The 22,078-nt window shown below is 36.4% G+C and overlaps 1 protein-coding gene across 4 annotated transcripts in view; it reads left to right on the top strand.

The window, feature by feature from the left end:
- Nucleotides 1-22,078, top strand: part of LOC134225032 (pantothenate kinase 3) — a 105,572-nt gene that overhangs the window by 42,136 nt on the left and 41,358 nt on the right. The window contains exon 2 of one of the 4 annotated variants that reach the window (XM_062704787.1): nt 19,102-19,271. The exons of 2 other annotated variants lie outside the window; for them this stretch is intronic. The gene's annotated coding sequence lies outside the window, so the exon portion shown is untranslated. Of the gene's footprint in view, nt 1-18,711; nt 19,272-22,078 lie in introns of those variants that run through there. One more of the 4 variants, XM_062704786.1, reaches the window with a different exon arrangement.

The raw sequence follows: 22,078 nt of genomic DNA, 5'->3' as shown, positions 1-22,078 counted from the left end.
TGGTAGCATTATCATTATGATGCTATGCTGATGGCCTTACTATTTCTAACAATTTTGTAGAACATATAAGTTTTTTCTAAGAATTAAGTTTTGGCGTTAAATGCATTTTTCTGTGTAAATCTGTATCCTGGACCATAGTGCAATGCCTTAAGGATAGAATGACAAAAAATATGAAAACTCGTGATATATGGGACATTGATTGGGACAAAACGAGCTCAACATCTAAATACAGAAGTGTCCCACTTCCATGAAATAGCACTCACTGAATTGTTCTCTTCTGTAAGTTGTCCGTAAAGAAAGTTATCATTTTTTCCACCTTTGAAATCGGATGTGCACTATCTGGAATCTTTCCTGGTGCTCTAGAATATATAGTTCTGGACTTGGTTGATCACGTAAGCCTAGTGATATGAACTCGAAAACAACTTGAAGTATCTCGGAGATCTGAATGAGCTAGAAAAGTTTTAAATAAAATTATATCGAATTATTGGATATACTGGAAGGTTTCTCTGTACGGAGATATATTATGCAAAACTTGCTTGAACTTCATACAGTTTTGAAGAAGCTCAAGGATCTGACGTAGCTTGAAAGGTATCGAATATAGTCATATCGACTAATCGGACCTGCTGGGATATTTCTCGATGCAAGCGTATGCGTATGATATCCGGATCGTCAGTTGTACCTGTATTTGTTCTGACATAATCTATGGAAAAAATTTAAATCAGTTTTTTATGAGAATAAACTTTCTGAGGGATCTAACTGTAATTTAAAGCGCCCTGGAGTGCATTAAATCCCAATTGAACATTAGTTGTTTTGTTCAAAAAGATCAAAACGAAGCTGCCATCCTCTCAGTGTAACAACACCACCCTTCACCACGATTCCGACTCTACTCTGTAGCAAACATAGTGCGGTCAGTCGCTGTAACCTGTAATTAAAATTTTAAAGTGCTATTTCCTGCGTTATGGCTTTTGTTGCGTCCGTTCGACGACGCAACGCGGTGGAGTCCACGACGATATGTAACTGGGCTTTGATTGTTGTTGTTGCTGTGTCAGTTGTGCCTGAACAATGCCGTACCCGGCAGTTGACTGCTGTAAAGGTTACGAGGACAAAGACCGAAGAGCACGCGACTCTTGCGGAATCGAATCTGTCTTCAAGCCATGAAATATGTTCCGCAGAAGTAGTTTTACAAAAAACTTGCAGAAATTAACACTTGTTTTCCGCTAAGTTCAGATGATGTTGCTTTTTTCTCCTGCCACCACTGACTGATGGTGATCGATCATTCTTGTCGATCGCGCACACGGATACGATCCCGACTAGTAGATGGTAAAAGATTTGTTTCAGAAGTTGTTATAAAACATATACCATTAGTAGGTAAAATAACAAGAAAGGTAACTAAATTTCTTCTAGTTAAAAAAACGTTGTTAAATATGTTTTCAATTGAACAAAAATGTAGCTCGATGTGTTACATGAAAAGTGATGACAATAACTAAAATTATTACAAATTATGTTATTGAAAAGAACAAAATTATCATTGGTTGTGTTATGAGTATTGAATAGCAATTTATATCACAATCTGTTATAATCTTGTTATGACGATCATGGAATCTTCTTTTCTTCACCCGGGACTAAGAATTTACAAAATTCTTGCCGATATTGTTATTTGTTACACATATTGATATACTTATGATATTATTTTGTTATGACTAACTGGTCGGGATGCGTCCTTGTCAGTGCCCAAAGTTGTCACCAAAACGGCGGCATAGTATCTCTGGCCGGCAGAGCCATAGTGTAGTGACCTATGGGTGCGAAGTGGTTCAAGGTTGCAAGCCGACGATCGCCTCCTGTATACGCGGCGACGATCATCCGATGTCGGTGCAAAGTGGAGCCTACGACGCGACGGTCGGTCGACTTGCTCCGAGTGAATCAGATTCCTGAATGGCGCTTCGCTTGTAAACTTCGAGAGCGTAAGTGTTCTCATTTTAAGGCCCAGCAGGTCGCATCTGTTGTTGACTTGAAAATGCGGATACGGAGCGACTCGAGTCTTGTGATTCCGATGTCTGTGCTGGCGCTGACTGCGGCTTTTGTAGTTATTTTGGTTAAAGTTGATGTTGGCTTTCTTTTAGATAGCGATTAGCGGGCGCAGCGGAAACAGATGTGCTGTTTGACTTTTGAACTTTCCATTTTAGCTAGATTGAACCGTTGCGTTGTATGTTTACTTTCGATTGTTTTATGGCTTCATTATGTGATTATTTTTCTTTGTGATAAGAAGCTCCTTTTAAGCGGATGATAATGCAGATCTTCTTTTTCTTCATGGACTACATTTATAATGGAATTTGGATGGTCTCTCCATTGAATGTTTCTTTATTTATATTGACTACAAGGTATGCTTACATCCACGACGTTCATGATGTTGAGGACATTTTAAAATCGAGAAACTCATCGTTCAATCGAGTTGACTGGCCAATAGCAAACTAGGGAAACATACAATAAATGAGAATCACAACCTCATAATCGAACATGTGTTGTGTACGATAAGAGTATACTCTATTTAAATAAACACCTGGATGTTGTGCAATGTTATTTATATTCAAACCACAATATTTAATCTTTTTTTCTAAACATATGTTTTCAAATCTCAATTGATTACCTTGTTATTTTTTTAGAACTGGCTTTTTAATTAAAATGCCGAAAATTGATTGATGTAGAATCATCTACTTTGAAGAATCGTAAGGTTATCACACAGTTGTTATGTCCGTGAAACTGACAAAAAATTAGTTTAAATTTGCATCCTTCAAAGTTGCATTGGATTTATCTTTTTTCTCCACCTAATATATATTTTTTTAAACGCTGCTAAATCAGTGGAATGGAAAACTGAGCAAGGGAAAATCATTAAAGATTGCAAGGCGTGATTAAACAATAGTTTGCGCACTCAGAAGTTGCATTTGGCGCCAGAATCCCTGTTGCATGTCTGTCAAGAATTAGGTAACTTGGCTCGAAATTCCACGTGCTGCTGGTCCACTTCACCAGCTTGCAAGTAACTTAAAAACACGCAAACCTTTCGCCGACCTCGGTGAAGTTCGTTCCTAAGGTTGTTTTTGTGCTTCTGACTTCGGCTGACCCAGTTTTCCTTTGTGCGGTATCGCGTGATATTTGTTGTGATTGCAGAAATGAAAAACTCATTCAGGTGGGAAAGCGTTGTTGAATGCCTCCTACATATGTATGTTGCAAGTACCCACTGGCTGGCTTGCGGCTAATAATGGTGAAGAGCGAAGGTCGCAATGAAAGAAATTAGGTCTTTCGAGCGCCTCCGCTGTCGATTTCGTAGTTGGATTGGCACGTCGACGACCGGTTATGGTACGGTTGGTCGAATCGGCGTAGCAACCGCTAGCTGCGGATTGTGGAGGGATTTTCTTTACGGAATTCATTAAAGCAAGACAGCATTGTGTTGATATGAGTAAGCGCTCCATGCGCTTCTTATCACACGGTGGTTTCTAATCTGCCTGTCAAGTTGGACTTTGGACGGATGGTCGTTTCCCGAGACATTGGTCCCGTTGTGCGATGAAGAAAAGGGAGTCCCAAAGCTACGCACTGTTGTCTACTCGAAGAAAAGGGAGTAATATTCAACCGTGGCAATCTAATCTCTAATTGAAATTCGAATGAACCCGCTTACTATTATCGCATTAATTAATTGAAATCCAGTATTTTCCCACTGGTATGTTCACTTCTCCGTGTGCAGATAACCTTGATGCAAGATTAAAGCCACCAGGCAAACATTCATAATGCACGTGATTTGGCTTTATAAGAAAATCCGACTGCCTTATTGTTTACATTTTGGTTACGTAAATTACGTGGTAAGTAGCAGATAGTCTTTAAATGGTTTGTAATATAAGTTTTGCTGGTGAAGATGTAATTAGTAACAATAGGGTGACTGTGTCGATTTTGAACCTAGCTCCTAATTTGGTCAATTGAGTGAATAGTTTCTTAAATGAAGGTTTTTTTTTGGGTTTTATCAGCACGGTTGAAACGTATCTCATTACTATCTCTTTGTCCAGATGCCAAAATTAATACATCCAATTGTTCATGAACGTGTCATCTGGGAATAGTGACATGTCGGAACTAAACAGATTGAACAGCAGGGGTTCAAAGACACTACTCCGGAACCTTCTTAGATAATGTAGGCGAGATTTGCTAAAGTTGGTACAGGCTTTCATCCCAGACGTTACCGAAAGCATTCTCAAAGTCAACGCATTTAAGAGGCTCTGGAGTTAGTTGTTTAGACGGTTGGGCGAACAAACTGGAAACCGAAGTGTTCTGCAAGTTGGATATTATTTTGTTGACAGAGTCAATTAAACGACGATAGATTACTCGATTGAAAAAAATACTTGGGATGACCCTGAGATATAGCTCACAGGACGGTAGCTGATCTCAGGGACGACGGAAAGCAACCGAAGAGACCGATTGAAAATGATCGTAGATATATAATAAATGTGGACAAATAAATGTTTGCGTTGCAGAATCAAGATGTTGACAAACCCTTTTTTATGGCAGTTTGTCAGAAGAGATCTCCAACTTTTTTTTTTAATAGAGATAGTTGGAAGTCAACTGATTGGCTTATCATTGACAGCAGCTTCATGCTGACTGGCGATTTTTAATCCAAGTCTATATGAGACTAACAGGGGTTATCAAACGATCCATAGAGTCATCGTTGTCTAGCAGAATAAACGGTTTATTGTATGATTTTCCAAAACCACCTGACATAGTCTGGAAGAGGACTGATCCTATTAGCAAAATCGTTGTTTCTGAATTATAGCATTCTGGCTTTTATGATTATTTGTGTTTGCACTCAACTTTTATCGTAATACCATTCTGATTGTGCATTCTGATTTGAGCGCCATATATGATGAGTTTTACACACCTTCGAGCGACCTTTGAAACGATACTGCCGATTTATTTCTGTGGTAGAATTGATTAAAAGTTGAGGGCTTACCTAACCGGAGAAATGAATAACCTCTATTCTAAATCAATAGGGTACGAAGCAAAAAGTCTCTCCTAATCGGAAAAAATAGCTTCTGCTCGATAAGTAATGACTAAAATAAAAACTCCCCCTAAAAAATTAGAAATTGTCAATAAAGAAATCAGGGTATGACCAATAAATAAATTTAAATTTCCACAAATAATGAGGATTTTTTCACAAAACAAAAATAAATTAGCACTTTTAAAAGCAAAAATTGGAATTATACAAGAAGAATTACCCATGAAATCAAAATGTTCCACGAAAACAGAAACACATTTCCATAAATAAATCAATATTAGCAATAAACAATTACAACATTTTCCATAAAATAAATATTTTTTCCATAAAAAATTAAATACTTTCCACGAAAAAATCAATAAAAAGCAATAAAAAAATATGAAAATTTCCTTAAATAAATATAAAAAAGCATTGAAATTGAGCATTTTTCCTTAGATGACCCCTTTTTTTAAAGCGTTTAAAGTTCATGGAGAACTTTTATCAATTTTATTGTTTTTTTTTGTATTTTTTATAGAAATTTTCTTATTTTTTATTGCTTCTTATTGATTATTTCGTGGAAAACTTTTTTTTTTTTTTGGAAAAACATTTACATTTTTTGAAAAACTTTGTTATTGTTTATTGCTAATGTCGATTATTTTATGGAAATTTTGTTTTTTTTCCGTGGAACATTTTGATTTCTTTGTGGAAAATTCTTCTTTTATAATTGCAATTTCTGCTTTCAAAAGAACTAATTTATTTTTGTTTCGTGGAAAATTCTCAATTGTTTATGGAAATTTTGCATTATTTGTGGAAATTTTATAATTATTTATTTATCATACACTGATTTCTTTATTATCCATTTCCTATTTTTTTTACGGAAAATTTCTATTTCTTAATGGAAATTTTATGTTGCTGCCATAAGTAATATTACTTCCCGAATAACACACATATTCCGCTTCAATCACAGGAACTTATATATGACCAGATTTAGTCACAATTAAGTTGATGCAACCAGATTCATACAGGACCCATACTGCCGAAATCTGGAAAAGTGACGTATCACAAGTAACATTTTAAGTTTTTATAACGCTCTTGAAGACCATAATTTACTCTTCAAACGTGTCATAAAACCAGCATAAAACCAAAATGTCACTAGGGATACGCCATTTTCCAAAATTGGTGTTAACGAGTAGTACTTATCGAGCTCTTCAACAGAAAAATGGAAAACATGTTGTAATTTGGCGCTTACGTCACTTTCTCAGATTACGGTAGCATAGGTAACCAGATTCGCATGACTTGTGCTGTTTGGGCTCTTTGAGAATAACATTAGGAGGCTCCAGAAAGCGAGGATAGGGTAAACTATTCACCCAGAACTCTTGAAGCAGTAGTTAGTGTTAGTAAGCTCGTGATGCATTAGTCTTGGTAATGACGCCGGTCCGAAAATCGTTTGCCATAATTTAAGCCGGTGGTGACGGCGTGAATCGGCGTGACGATTTTTTTTTATCAAAGATTTGTCTCTAGATTTTTTGGGATATTTTCAATACATTAACGGAATAATCTTTTCAATTTCACCGAAAAAAAATCTAATTAACTAATTTTTCTCAAAATATTCACTTTACCGTGATTTTTTTACGGAATTTCGAAGCAAATTCTTTGTAATATCCATAAGTAATTCTTCGGAAATTGCACAAGAAATTGTTCAAAAAGGGGAAGGGCCATTTGGAAGAAAGTCATTCGGTGGATATCCATTTGGCCGAATTGCGCTTTAACTCGAATTCTATTTAGCCGAATTGAGCGTTTATTCGAAAACGGTTTGGCCGAAAATATCATTTGGCCAAAAGCGACATACGGCCGATCTGGTAATTTGGCAGAAAAAGTCGTTTGGTCGTTTGTTCGAAAGCTCCATTTGCTGATTTTGGCAACACGTTCGTAACATTTATGTTGCCAAAATCGAATGGCTTTGTTGCCAAAATCCAATGTTGCCAAAAACTAATGGGGTCTGTATGCAGGGTGACCAGCAAACCGGGAAAACCGGCAGAACCGGGAAAAAAATGGGAATTGAAAACAACCGGAAAATATTGGTAAATCTGCGAGAATCTACCTATACCTATTTGAAAAAAATAGTGCCGTAATCTGATAGAATAAGTAGACTTTATGCGTTCTGTTTTGGAGCCTACATTTTTTTTTCGTATACTGAAAACTTTAACAAATTATGAGTTCATACATAGATCCTAGACAACAACAAAGTCAATATAAGTTAAGCTTTGTGAGCATTTTAAAAACCTCGGATTTTATCCGATAACTCTTTCGTAAAGTTTTTTATTATGTCAATCCGATTCCTTCTGGGTTGTCCAATTTGAACAAACATATTTTGTATAGTCTTTCAATTTTTTATATGAATATTGCAAAAGTACCAAAGTTAAAAACGTTCGTTTTAATCAACAAATTGGTATTTAACGCAAATTAAAAAAAAGTGCACCAAGAAATTCTGATGATGGAAATTTGATTCAAAATTCTACACTTTGATAATTTGTGACATAAACAGTGTTTTAAAAATGCGAAAAGCAAAGAAGCTCATTCTTTACTTCGACAAAAAGATCATTGTTGTTATGATTTAAGAAAATTATGCTTCATACCAAATCTACAACTGATTTGAATAAATGCGTTACAAAGATGTTTGAAAACCGTACATTTTGTGTTACGTAATAAACGAACAACACCTTCATAAAGTCATGTTAAAAATTCCTGGCAAAAAAAAAATGCAATGCGTGATAAGTTTCTGATTGAAATAATTTCACAGTTGTATAGTGAATTTAGTCTTTAAAGCTACTGCTTCTAAAAACAAATTAATGAGCACCGATAAATCGATATTTTATTAATAAAAGAATATACCTGAGAAGTTTTATGAAATAACTGGATTAAAATAATCAAACGATAAACAGTGTTACTATTTGAAAATGTCTACAATCTTCATTTGAAACACATTACATTATCTGCATTGTAATTAAAAAATTTAGCCAAAATTTAAATGTTGAGAAAATCTGAAACTCATGCACGATTCAAACCATATCATGTTTGTTTCGACTCATCCATTTATGTCATTGCATGATTTCTGTGTTATCCGGTACTGAAAGCAAGGATCCAGTCCTGGACCAAAAATCTCTAAAAAATAAAGGAAAAAGCCAGGATTTTACGCTCTTCGCATAGAACATGTGACAATATTGCATGTCTTATTGTGAACGATAAATAGCGACTTGTAACCAGTGTTGGTAAAATCATTCACAAAACTCAATCATCGAGCCCTCCCGCGCGAGCAAACTCGTTCGCGAATTTAAAAGAATGCATCACACCTGAGTTTTTCATGCTAATACGAATCATTTCACTCATTTTCCAAAAAATCATTTCGCTCCGAAAAGCGTTTAAAATTATTTTGGAAGCAATTTATTGTTTACACACGCAAGAGTATCCATTGTTCTATGCGATGAACGTCATTTTATTGTTTTTGACGAAGGAGAACAAAAGAAAACCTACGATGAATCAAATGGATGATTCAACTCAGCGATGAGTGATTTTAATCGTCCATGAGTTTTGAGATTTTGAGTTTTTACCAACACTGCTTGTAACCCCTTCGGACAGAAATGAAACCACCTCTCTGCATTTTATTTTTGCAGTATGTACAAAAAAAAAAAAAAGCTGCTAAAAGTAAACTTGTTTGGTGTTATAAATTCGAGTTTTTGTTCGGTTTTGCTTTAAATATATACATTTTGTATCGGGATAATTTTCAAAATACCGAGAGAAAACCGGGAATCAGAAATCCAATGCTTACTGGCCACCTTATGTATGGCAAAAAATATCGAAAAAATCACAATAATAAACAATTTCGGCCAGATGCGTTTCGGCCTACTGCACAGTGTTTTATTTCGTCATTTTCACGATTGAAATACAAAAACTCGAAAAGTGTTGATTTTTGATATAGGGTTTGTTCACAGAAGTTTCAAGATATTTAGGAGCGCATCTTTCGATAAAAACAGTTTAATGATTCATTCCCCTAAAAGTGAGTTGAGAAAATTATGCTTCCACCAGAATAAGACAGACACGTAGTGTCTTCCGCAAAGTTGTAGCAAATTCTAATACGAGCAACTTTGCTGAGCATGCGGAGTCTCTATCTCTTATATATGAGACGTTTTATGTAAAAACCCCTTTAAAATCATATTTTTCATTCTAACTCTTTCCAATGATTTTTCCCATTTTCCGTCTCTTCTACAAAGTTGTTAAGCAAGCAAAATAACATAGATAATTGGTGGAATTTAATGGAGTACTTAATTCGTCTTAGACGGTTCAAAATAACATGTTTTTGCTGAACATTGTAACATCCATCTCACATACAACAAAAGTTATCTTTAAATTATACATATTTTTAGAGGTATTTCCACTTATAATTACTTCCTTAATTGCAAAAAGTCGCAATTTTCTTTACGATATGCCCCAGTCGAAAGTCGTCCATTTCATCTTCCTACTATCAAAAATCAACACTTTTCGAGTTTTTGTATTTCGATCGTGAAAATGACGAAATAAAACACTGTGTACTGGTTTGCTCGGTCAAATGAAATATATTAGGCAAAAAAATTACCGGCATTGTGTCTTTCGGCCAAATAGTTTTCGGCCGAATGACTTTCGGTCAAACAGTAACTCCCCGTCGTGTGGCCGAAGGTCATTCGGCGGAAATCTATTTGTTCGAAAGCCGCTTGGCCGAATAACACGTTAAGGCGAAAGTTATCGAGCCGAATACCATTTGGCCTGAAATGGTCATTAGATCGAAAATGGTACGGCCGAAAATGTTATTTGGCTGAAAGCGACATACGTTTCCTTAACTTTAATTTGCCTGTGTACTGGACTTAAATTTAAGGAATTGGTGTGCGGAAACGCAGAGAATAACTAGATTTTGATTAGCGTAAACGACTCTGATAATTTTATTTTGCTTTATATTTATTTTGTAAAATATTAAAATTTTTATTTTTTGTATCACGGCACAGGTAAAAAGTGAGATTACGCGACGCCACTGCATTTAGTAGAAAATTTCATCTGCTGAACGAGAATAATGGGCAAAAATGTCGACCCGTTTGTCCAAATGACCCTTTCAGCTAAACGACACTTTCGGCCAAATTGCCCTTCTGCCAAACCACCTTTTCGGCCAAACGGCATTTTTAGCCAATCTATATAATAAAAATGAAATGGTCTGTGTTCGTATCCGCATAACCCGAAAACGGCTGAATGGATTTTCTTCATTCCTTCAGCAAATATGTTCGTTATCATTTCCGACGGGTTTATATGATATTTCCTCATGTAAAAATCATATGTAAAGTTGAGCAAATCGTGAAAAACTGAAATAAAGATTTGTATGAGAATTCCGCATAGGCAGTTCGCAACGCGCATTTTCGCCTACTATGCAGGACAACGTCAAGTACGAGACACTGAAGACGGCCTTACTTTTGAGGTCGAAATACGTATCTGTCAAGATACAATTAAGTGGTGGAATTCAATGGGATTGTATAAACTCGTCTTATGACAGGTGAAAACATTCCACTAAAAAGCTCAAAATAATTTTCTTATCAAAATATATGCATGAATGTAACTTTCGTTGAATAAAAAATCAAGTCATTTTAGGCCTGCTGGCAAAAAATCAGCCAAATCGAATCCCTAAGATTCGAGATATTGACCAACCAACATGGCCATTTTGTATGGAAATCGAGCTTGTCTTTATATTTATTTCCACCAGTTTATGGGTTTCGTGCCATCCAGTTAGTTGGTCAAGTGCGTCCATACATGGAACCGCAAATCAACTCACTTTATGGTTCCTTTTTCCCAAATCCGCCCATGCGTGGAAGAAGCAAAAAAAAAAAGTAAAATGCGAAAAAAATCCGATGAGTACTTTGCTTTATTCCCGTGTTGAATTTTCACCCACTATGAACGTTGGGCCGATGCAGCTCTCTTTGTTTATAATATCAAATATCATGCATGAGAGGGAGTGAGAAAACTACCTAATATTGAGTTAAAAATTTGAACTTCGTACTCAAAACGCTATCCGTGGACTTTGTACAATGGTCTGATTGTGACGAAATTTGGCCAAACTAATTTCAACATTTTTCTTATCTGGAGGGAATAAAATGTGTTGAAGGAGCATTTAGCCTATTTTAAGGGAATGTTGGGGCTCTGCCTATCAAAAAAATAAATTAAACGGAATTGTTTTTGTTCTCTTTTATTTTAGATTTTTTTTTTTTGACATTTGAAGAAAATATTCTTTAGATACACAAAACGAATTGTTTCGAATTATTTTGGGATATTTTTAAAATACAACAGAATTGCTAAAACTGACGATTTTTTTTAAATTGATCTAACGAAGAAATGTGGGACACATTTTGATTCAAATCGGAGTATTTTGAGAGACATCATTCTAAAACTGAAGGCCTGGAAAGCCGACTGTTGAATATCAATTGGTAAATTCAGATAATGTAAGTCTGCATAGTAGTTTTTATCGTATATGCGTGTGTGTATGTACAAATGAGCATAAAAATTGCCTCAATCGATTCGCTCACAAAAGAAGAGCGGAGGATCTTCTTGCAATGTTTCTCTTGAAAAATGAGCCTAATAGGTCAACGCGCTTTAAAAATATGTTCAAAATACTACAATTTCATAAGGTATATTGGAAAAACACATTTTTGGCACTTGTACTCATCCGATTTTCTCGCAATATGTTTAATACGACATTGATTTTAGCATTGCATGCAATTAAACGTGAAAGGTGGGACAATTCCACCTATCAGTGCTCTTTTCGACTTTTCCCATGAGAAATTACCTCGAATTAGACATTTTTTTCAAATTGCTTTGTTTTGGAAATGTGCAAATCGACATTGTTGTTTCATAAGGGTGAGAGTCGCAAACGTAAACATTGACTTGTTTCGCAAATTGCTCGAAAATAAGGACTACTCCAAGACAACTACCACTGGGAACTGATAGAGCTCCGCGCCTTCTACGGAATAGAAGTGGAAAATACCATGAGTAGGCCGCAATATTCGTGCAATCAGCAGGTAAAGTTATTGTTAACGTTTGCTACTTTCACCCTTATGAAACAACGGCGCTCCCTGAATGATCTGATGGTACTCTAAAACGTAAAGTAGCGGCGACATGTCAAAATCGTCGAATTTTCTGAAATTTCCAATCGAGTGGCTTAAAACAACAAAAGCATTTTTATGAATCACTTGTCATAAGACGAGTTTGTACAATCCCATTTAATTCCACCACTTCAAGTGGTGGAATTAAATGGGATTGTATTAACTCGTCTTATGACAAGTGAAGACATTCCACTAAAAAGCTCAAAATTATTTTCTTAACATTTTTGTGAATGTTAAATGTGCTATGGAAAGATTTTAGAATGTCTATTAATGTAGCGAATAAAATAGAACTTATCATACGGTGTAGATATGTGTTATTAACGCATTTTTGGAATTCAAATTTTTCCACATTTTTTACTTGGGCCACTTTGAAGCCTCTAATAACAATGAAAACCATTTCCAAATTTATCATGCGCATTTGAAAATATAGTTTACTTACTTTTTAATGAGATCCATAAAAGTATAGACTGTATACGAAATCATGTTCTGGTAGTTTTGGCCGTTCCTTTGTTCGACCATTTTGCTGTGGGCCTGTGTGCCCTCTGAGGGCTCAGTGCCATTTGAGGGTTTGCACCATCCGCAGATTAGAGACCGGTTGGCCATCTAAAAAGGCTTCGTAGGGTAACTGTCCTATTTTGGACCCCTAGAGGAAGTGCATCCCAATATATGCTTATATCTATTAAAATACAGGTTTGATATGGGCGGAAATGACACCATTTCAAAGATGAAAGTTTTATTTATGAAATAGAAATTCGAAATGAGCTTCAGTTATTGATAAATCAGTGAAATTTGCCATTCTCTGAAATGAAAATATTCTTCATTTTGGACAGTGCAACATATTTTGGACCTCCAAATGTACACATTTTGGACACCCCCAATTTATTCTCTTCAAAGTCAAATTTCTAATTTACCCTGGTCAATTGAGCCGAAGCCAAGTCTTATCTTTCGATTGGCATGCATCAATGAGAAGATTCCTGTGGTTTAAATTCACAATTTTGACAAAAACTTATTGTGTACGTTCTGAGATTTTCATTGATGTATACTTTTGAGCGTAACGCATTGTAACGCTCGCCTTCTTGAACAAACTTATTTCCTCGAAATTTCATCTAAATATCGCTTTTTCGCACGGGAAACCAGAGAAACAGATGCTGAACAATATTAATTTCCTGAAGACAATGGGGGAATTAGCAGCGGCATTGTTTTTAGTTCAGAAATCAGAAAAATGTCGCCAAGAGGGTCCAAAATGTGTAGGGGTCCAAATCAAGTTGGTTACCCTACCAATTGTAAGCCTGTGCGTCATTCAAGGGTGGAAAAGGCTGAGCGCAAATTGTGGGCCTGTGTGCTTTTCGCGCACTAAAGGGCTATGTGCCAGCTAAAGGCTTCGTGCCAATTGTTGGTCTGTGCTACATATATTATGAATATTATGAATTTCGGCTACCTATTCATAAACTCTTAAATTTTCATGCGAAAACCTTTGAAATTTTCAATTTTTCAGTAAACACATTTTTAAGGTCCAAATTTAATCTCCTCTACTAGAGCAATTCTGTCCTTTTGTAAATGTAGTTTCTGCACATTTTGCAAGACGTGAGAAGTGAGACGTGAAGAGATCTATACTGCAAGAGCAAGGTGCCTGAGCAGAAAATTTCTGTCGTCGCTGTGTACACAACCTTAATCCTACATATAAAAGTTTCGATCGTGTTTTGTTGGAAGTGAATGATGCTACACTGGGTGGTGCGAATTGAATCAATTTGCTTGTCAAACTGAAGCCAAAATTGCCTATTGTTCCAAACTCAAACATTGAAGTTTGTGGTTATGTTCGTTTCAGATCTCATATTGAGAAGTATTGATATTATTGGGAATAAAATTAAAATAATTAAGTTTGAGTTTGTATTTTTTGCAACAATTATTCTCCCATTATATTCCGAGTAGGGAATTGGTAGGGAAGCAAATAAAAATCACTTTTGCTTGTTAGATTGATATAAAAAATCCTTTTACTCGCTTGAGAACAAAAAAGCGGCTCTATCCGCAGTACCCAGGTGCGACGTTAGGCAACGACCCGAGCAGCACACATGTTACACATAGGTAACTTATATATGACTAGATTCAGTCACAATAAAGATTCTGAAACCATATTCACTTGACTTGTGCTGCTTGGGGACCACATCCAAGCAAAGTCTGGCATCCTAATAAGGGGAAATAGAAAACCTACTTTCTTTTGATTACCTACTTATTTTGATTTCAGTTTGCTGTTGACTTCCTAATTATATGAACTGATAATAAACTGATTACTTATTTCGTTATCATAAACCAACTTCAAAATCAGTTTTCATTTTGCTATCAGACAGCAGAAATCCCTAGTAACATCGACAGTTTTATTGTGGTTTTACTTATAGCATACTTGAAGAGTAAATCGGTGTCTTCAAGAGCGTTACAAAACCATAATTGTTACTTGGGATAGTTTTCAATTTTATTGTCATAGTAAGATTTGTTATTCTAACCATTAAAACGACCAAAAGGATATTAACCTATCAACCACAATCAGCGATTCCTCAACACCAAAACAAGTTATCGATTTGATCTCAAGCTTTGCTCGGGCAATGTATATTCCAGCCTCCCAAGTCGAACATTTGAGATAAAAACTTTTACTTCAGGCTTAAAGTTCAAGTGCGTTTCAATAATGATGAGCAATTCGATGTAAGACAATTCAATGTTTGACTTGCTTCAGGGCCCATACTGGGTGAGAAAGTACATGATCGTCGAAGTAGCTTGTATGATCTTCGAACTATGCTCAGGGTGATTTTCGTAATCTCCTCTGAGGAGTAGAGAGAACAAAAAAGTAGAACATAAAATGCCGTGAAGTGACGAATTCCGCGAAGCATTGTTGAACGGAGCGAATTGACTGGCTTGTCATTGGTTTATGTGTAGCGAAGGGAGGTTTGATTAAAGCCAGTTGGCGCACTTCGATCACATTTTTCAGTAAAGATTGAATTTGCATATTTTCCACAGTGCACTTTCATGTGACAGTTTTAGCAGCTGTTCTTGAATGTTTCCTCTTCTCCGGGGGTTAACGATGTTGAAAAATGCCATGAATTTTGAAGGTCTGCGGAACGGAACCCTTCGCCAGATAAATAAGGCACAACCTGTTCTTACGATTGGCTACGCCCATATGCCGAATTGATAACACTTAAATTGATTTTGAGATTCAAACATGGCTGAGATCTCTGCAGGGCTTATTCTGGAAGATCACGAAAAATTACCTTCAACTATTTACTGCTTAGGGCATCGTGACTACCAACTGCATGGAAGTTATCAAGCGACATCTAAATCGAGAAAAGACAATATGAGAGAAGATGATTTTGGTGACAATGAGGCACCGTCAGGGTTTGCAGAAATCGCTCTTAACGAACAGCGATAAGAGAGATGCAAAAACTGTTCCGATTCATAACAATCCATGATAACAAATTTATCAAACTTGTATACAAGTGCGAAAAAACAGAATCGGATAGGCAGCCCCCACAGAAAACGCTTTGTTTTCGCTCATTTCGTGTAGGATACTGCACAGCTGTGTAGAACAAGTTGAAATGAATCATCAGAACCAGTGTTCCCCGCATTTGGAGCTTTCTAAAAGAAACTTATCATGGGGTATAGCCGCCCGAGTCAGTTCTCTATTATGACCAGTCTTGCAAAATGTCGTGACCATCACCAGATGATCAGATATGAAAACAAAAACCACCACGCTTTTAAACGATGTTCTTTACTGACAATCACTGCAAGCGCATCGTGACATGTAGAAGCTGACACGTGAGTACCTTCGGTAAGCGTGACACCCAGATTGACAACCACAAGCTGAGAGCCATAAAGAGCATCAGGTCGGTCAGCTGTCAAAAGTGCAGGTGAGCACCGTTATTGATTGATTTTGTTGTCGTTTGATTGGACTGACGTCGTTTTTAATTGATAAATTGGATAAATCAATAGTTAAATTAAGGGTTCATTCACAAATTACATAACGCTAAAATGGACCTGACCCTCCACCCTCTCGTAACGTATTTTGTATGGGAGGGTTCTGAAATTTGTATGGGCCGTATTTGTGAATGGCTCTAACTAAGTTTTTACCAATTTGATCCAGATTATTTTTTTAAAAGGCCAAATTTTTTTATTGATTTTTCAAATGGATACAATCAAAAACGACGCATCCTACAAAAAAATGTTATATGGGTGACTATCGCAAAATCAGTCAAAGTTTCTAATAAAGATATCAGAAACAATTCAAATTGAGCCCTACACTGAAAAAAATCAGTTTCAACAGTTTCAAAAATTAAAACTCGATTTGCGAAAAACGCTTTTTTGATTTGTATGAAATTGTGTCTCAAGATAGGTGATTATGTTCCCTACCAACCGTCCATACATCGCAAGCTGGGCACTTTGAAGGAAAAAAAGTTTTTCTAACAAAAACTTTTTCTTGTCGAAATTATTTTCAGTGTATTTTTATCCGTTGCGATTAGTTACGACCTAAATATTGTGCTCTGCTTGACTGTACAGGAATATTTAAATATATGTATGTATATGTTAAATCCACTGGCACTCCTTGACACTGAGAAAAAAAATCAATTCCGACAAGAAAATGTTTTTGTTAGAAAAACTTTTTCCCCTTAAAAGTGTCAAGCTTGCGATGTATGGACGGTTGGTAGGGAACATAATCACCTATCTTGAGACACAATTTCATACAAATAAAAAAAGCGTTTTTTCGCAAATCGAGTTTTAATTTTTGAAACTGTTGAAACTGATTTTTTTTCAGTGTAGGGCTCAATTTGAATTGTTTCCGATATCTTTATTAGAAACTTTGACTGATTTTGCGATAGTCACCCATACAACATTTTTTTTGTAGGATGCGTCGTTTTTTAATTGTATCCATTTGAAAAAATCAATAAAAAAAATTTGGCCTTTTTCAAAAGATAGTCTGGATCAAATTTGGAAAAACTATGTATGTACTTTTCTTTTAATAGCACCTCTTAAAATATTGCACAAAAAGTCAATATAAACAATAAGAACACTTAAATGTTCCCAAAAATTCTATTTTGGCTTCATGCATTTTTATCACAGCAAAAATCCATTAATTCCGCTAAGTGGATTATTCCATTGCTGTCGAGCGTTGATTTCGAACCAAACACCGCATAGGTCAAGTGATCATCACGATAGTCAAGATGACATGGATATGACAACCACAACATCAGGAAAGTTTTCCTATCATTCATGCTGGTGATCACAGGCAGAAGAAGTGAAGACATGGTGAGTGACCAAGCGCTAGTTGCTAAAATGTCACTTTCATGGTGATCGTTACACCAAGCATGTGAGATCCACATTGAGCATCACAATTGAGTACTTGACACATGACCTGGATTTTGTTATTGTCACGCTTTGCGTGACTTGTACGGTGACACTTTGCAGCACTGATTATGACAACTTGCGAAAAAAGTCTCTCGCGGGATGCTACATATCGTATGTATACAGAGATGATAAGTCATTCTCTTAAGGATTCAATCCCTTCGCACCGTTTTAGAAGTGGATGAACAACGTCCATTGCAATGGCAAGAAGGGGTGTTTTTCCCTCTCATTGTCTTATATCGGACAGAAGCTCAACGAGGGCATTCTATTCTCACTTTGCTTCATAGTGGGGCGATGCGTTTATTTAGTGGGAATTATCTTCCCTCGTAGTCTTAACGGGCATACAAAAAAGTTAAGACCAGATCAAGTGCAAGTGCGAATGCGAAATGGTATTCAACTATCGGCAAACCTTTGATAAATGTAGACTGTGATAAAGAGACAAAATTTCCAGAATACTAATAATAGACAAATATGCGATCATTTTAATTATCTATTGAATTGTCTGTTCGTATTGAATTCGTATATGCCGAGTTGTGCTAAAGAATTTTACTCTTTATTTTTCTTCTCAAACTTTTTAGATGCTTTCGATTCAATACAATTAAAAAATTCCATCAATAGCACATTAGCAATTCGTTAACCAAGACGAACCTCTGCCTCTCGAACTTAATCCAACATCCTAAAATCCTAATCAAAAGTAAATTGGTTGAGGATAAATGCCTTACAATTTGAGTAATCTTATAGCCCTTCCGTACACATAGTTTACAGAAAAAGGTATATCTTGAGCAACACACACGTTAGGAAATATCTTAAGCAACACACATGTTATGAACAAGTTTCGATCATATGACCCAATTAATTCGCACCCGATATGCTGCAGCTGGAACGAGCTGATTTGGGCTGCTGGACATTTTTTGGGGTCAAATTTGGTTTGTGGTGATCTACATCAAAATGCACCGGATCCATCGATGAGTCAATTATTCCTTGTTCGAGCACTGCTGCTGCTGCTACTGTGGCTGCACGCCGCATTCATGTTTTTCTTTTCGATTATCATTAGCTGTGCATCGTCACTTGTTTTGCCCAACCTCAACAAGCCGGGTCCGCCGTTGGCGGTGGCGTTGTCTACTTTGGACCTAAAACCCTCGCCCCCGCGCCAGTCTGGAGCTTGAATGAACTACTGTTGGTGGTCGACCCTCTTCAATGATTAAACCGAATTGCGGCTTCAATGTGCCTGCCTTACGTAGGTGGCGAGTGTGTAAACAAAAATTATTCGTCGTCATTTACGTGTACAGTTCCCATCCACCGCCATAAAGTGACGGCAGCCAGCTAGCCTGCCAATGATGTGCCGTATATTATCCATCGTCGTATTTTTTGTTCCCATATTCCTGAATCCGCGAGAGTGTACAATGTGGTGGAAACACACGTGAAATCACGGCTGGCCCCTTACAGTTGGGTTTATATTTTGCACTTGCCGCTGATCGGTCAACGGTGATTAGATGGTTACAATCTTTTTATTTGTACGCTCTCTTCGAAATCAATCTGCAGTGGCGCTCCGGCGGTTAACGACGTAGTTGGTGATTGGCGGAATTATACAGAAGTTAATAGTGTGGTGATTGACTAGCAACTAACTGCAGTTGACTTGACCTCAAGGCTGATCAGTTTAGTTTTTGGATTGTTTAGTTGTTCCAGAAGGTGCCGAAAAGAACGGCTTAAAGGTATTTATAATTTTTTTCAAACATCATTTCATTTGCATTCGATTACATTAGAACATTTTTTGTGGGATCATATTTCCTTTCATATGGGTGTGGTGAAACTAACTCAACAATCTTGCCTATATTGTTATATTTCCGGGAAAAAGTTTACGCGTGGACAAGTTAGTTGAAATATACTTATTAATCGTGTTGAAATTAAGAATGAGCCTCAATGAATATAGCTTCGGGATAAACATCGTGATTAACTTATTTCCAATGAACTTTGAAAGTCTGAGGACTCTAAAATGAGGGTTTCTTAATTTTTAGATGCCTTCTGTACTAGTACGGTTGGGGCTAACGTTTGGACTGCTTATCGATATTTCAGTGCCCATCTTCCTGAAGATATGAACTACTGCAATTTCTAACAGTACCTTTAAGGACATTTTGGAAAGCTATGCCTGACTTGCAGCACAGCATTTGAATCAGGTCACGTATGAACAAAAAAATTGGATAGAATGAGAATTGAATTGTGACTTCTTTATTGTTGCTCTAACCAGTGCAGACAGCGAAAAATAAAAATTTTCATAGAACATTTTTATCGAATACAAAACCGGCTGAACTTGATCTGTAGAACGTATTTTTCTGCGTTCATAATAGAAGTGGCATGATTGGCGGTGAACAACTTAATTATGCGAAAGTGTGAAAAAGTAAAGTATACAAGAGAGCGTAAAGTTGAAATTAATTCGAAAGGACAGCAATGATGTCATCTTTTTGCCAACTTTTCTGGGTTAAAACTTCTTTGAGCAGCTCAGATTGTGTTATGGTCAACACTTCTTTCACCTTGACAGGCATACTGAAGTGTGAGAACGTGATTTCTGTCAGCTTGGCGCAGGTTTTATTCTGAATTCTATCTTTGATCGATTAAAATGTCACTTGTTTAGTTGCAGCGAGCAGATGGTAGAACGAATTATTATCAGGATTTAAAACGATTTTCATTCGGGAATTCAGATCTTTAAGAATGCTTAGACGAAATACTTTCAGAAATTCAAACGAGTTTTTTTTCAGAATGAATAGCTTGTCGGTGGGACTGCTTTTTATCGAACTTGTTTGCAGATAATTCAATGCTGATCATGTGAATTAATTTCACGAATTCTGACGAATTCCTTTCAAACTCTTCTAGAAATTCAGATGTTTCACAACACAAAACCAATTGTGCGCCGCCGCGCCGTGTTTTGGTCTGAATTTATTTCAGCAGGGTGTCAACTACCTGGAAAAACCTGAAATTATCAGGGAATTATTGTCAAGATGGAAAATTCAGCAAGTGAGAAAGTAAAAATGTTCTATTCACATAATTTATTCAAATAATTTTGACATAATTTATGCAAGAATAAATAATGCATATGCCATAGGCCGGCAGTGAGTCACAAACAAGCTGTCAAACAACTCGCCTTACAATTAAAGAAGGAAAGAATTTGTTTCTTGTGGACTTGAACACTGGCGAAGTTTAACTGGGGCACGTGACCCAGCAAATTGAATATTCGGAGGTAAAATGTAAAAAAATACAAACTTTTCACAATAAATTTTCGGTGAAAAAAAAATGTATGTACCCACACCAGAACGTGTCCGTTTTATCCCATCCAAGATGAATACACCACTAGATGTTCTAATCTGCCAAATTCACGATTCAGCCATCTTGGATTTTAATATGGGAGAGCCAGCGAGTTTGTATACGTTTTGCACTGAAAATTAAATTTTCATTTCGCCTTCTTCTCTTCCATAAATTTGGCAGATCGGACCGTTCACAATATTTGAAAAGACTAAGCTTGAGATCCACGAGGATCATGTGGATTAGTTTTGCCGATTGCCGATAATTAAAAGAATAGTTTTCATTATTTGAATGTAGTAAAACATGTCGCATTCATAATTTGAAGCAAGCAATAAGATGCACTTGATATAGTGTCAAGCTTGTAACGATTTAGCTCAAACGGGACCCCTGTCCGTTTAACCAACCCTTTCCGTTTTACCCCCACCTCTCATATGCCAAGATTTTTATATAAAAAAAATTTTTTCACCGATTTAATAAATTTTTGTATGGATTTTTAAAGAAATTCCTGTAAGAATTAACGAAGGAACTTATAATTGGAATTATTTCTGAAATTTATTTAGGAATCCTTTCGGAAATCCCTTCAGGTTCTCCTTGGAAAATATCATTAAAAATTCTTCCAATTTTTTTCCAGAAATACAACAGGAATTCTTTTTGGAATAGGGTAAGACACCCAGGAATCGCCCTCACCCCAGTTTTCGCCCACCTATTTTAACATTTTCATTTCTCGAAAACTAGTTGTTGAAAACACTTAAAGCTCAAGTTTTTTCATAATTGATTGATGATTGTACAGGTCGGACTCGATTATCCGGGGACTCGATTATCTGGAATTCGATTATCCGGAATTTTAAACTCGATTATCCAGAGTATTTTTTCCTTAGATTTTTTTTATTATAATTTTTAATTTCAATATTATAATATACAATTTCAATATTATAATATTAACAACCTGGGACGTATCTAGGGTGTGGGAGGGGTTGAAAAAGGGTTTATTTTGTATATTACAATATACAAGCAGTAGCTTATTCGACAGATGAAAACGTAATCTCGCTTGGTTGCAAAACAAGGATTGGAGATTTCGCTCTCAATTGATAAATACCGACAATAGTCGAGAAGTAAAAGGCTTTTTCTCGACACTGCTCGACACCTTATACAAATGCGAAAAAAGGGCAGAGAAATATTCCCCCCACCGACGCGACGTTGTGATGAAACGCTTCGTTCTAGTGGC

Source organism: Armigeres subalbatus, chromosome 3 (genome assembly GCF_024139115.2).
Source record: "Armigeres subalbatus isolate Guangzhou_Male chromosome 3, GZ_Asu_2, whole genome shotgun sequence".
Taxonomy (NCBI): domain Eukaryota; kingdom Metazoa; phylum Arthropoda; class Insecta; order Diptera; family Culicidae; genus Armigeres; species Armigeres subalbatus.
The sequence above is the reverse complement of the archived record's forward strand: the minus strand, read 5'-3'. Positions and strand labels throughout refer to the sequence as shown.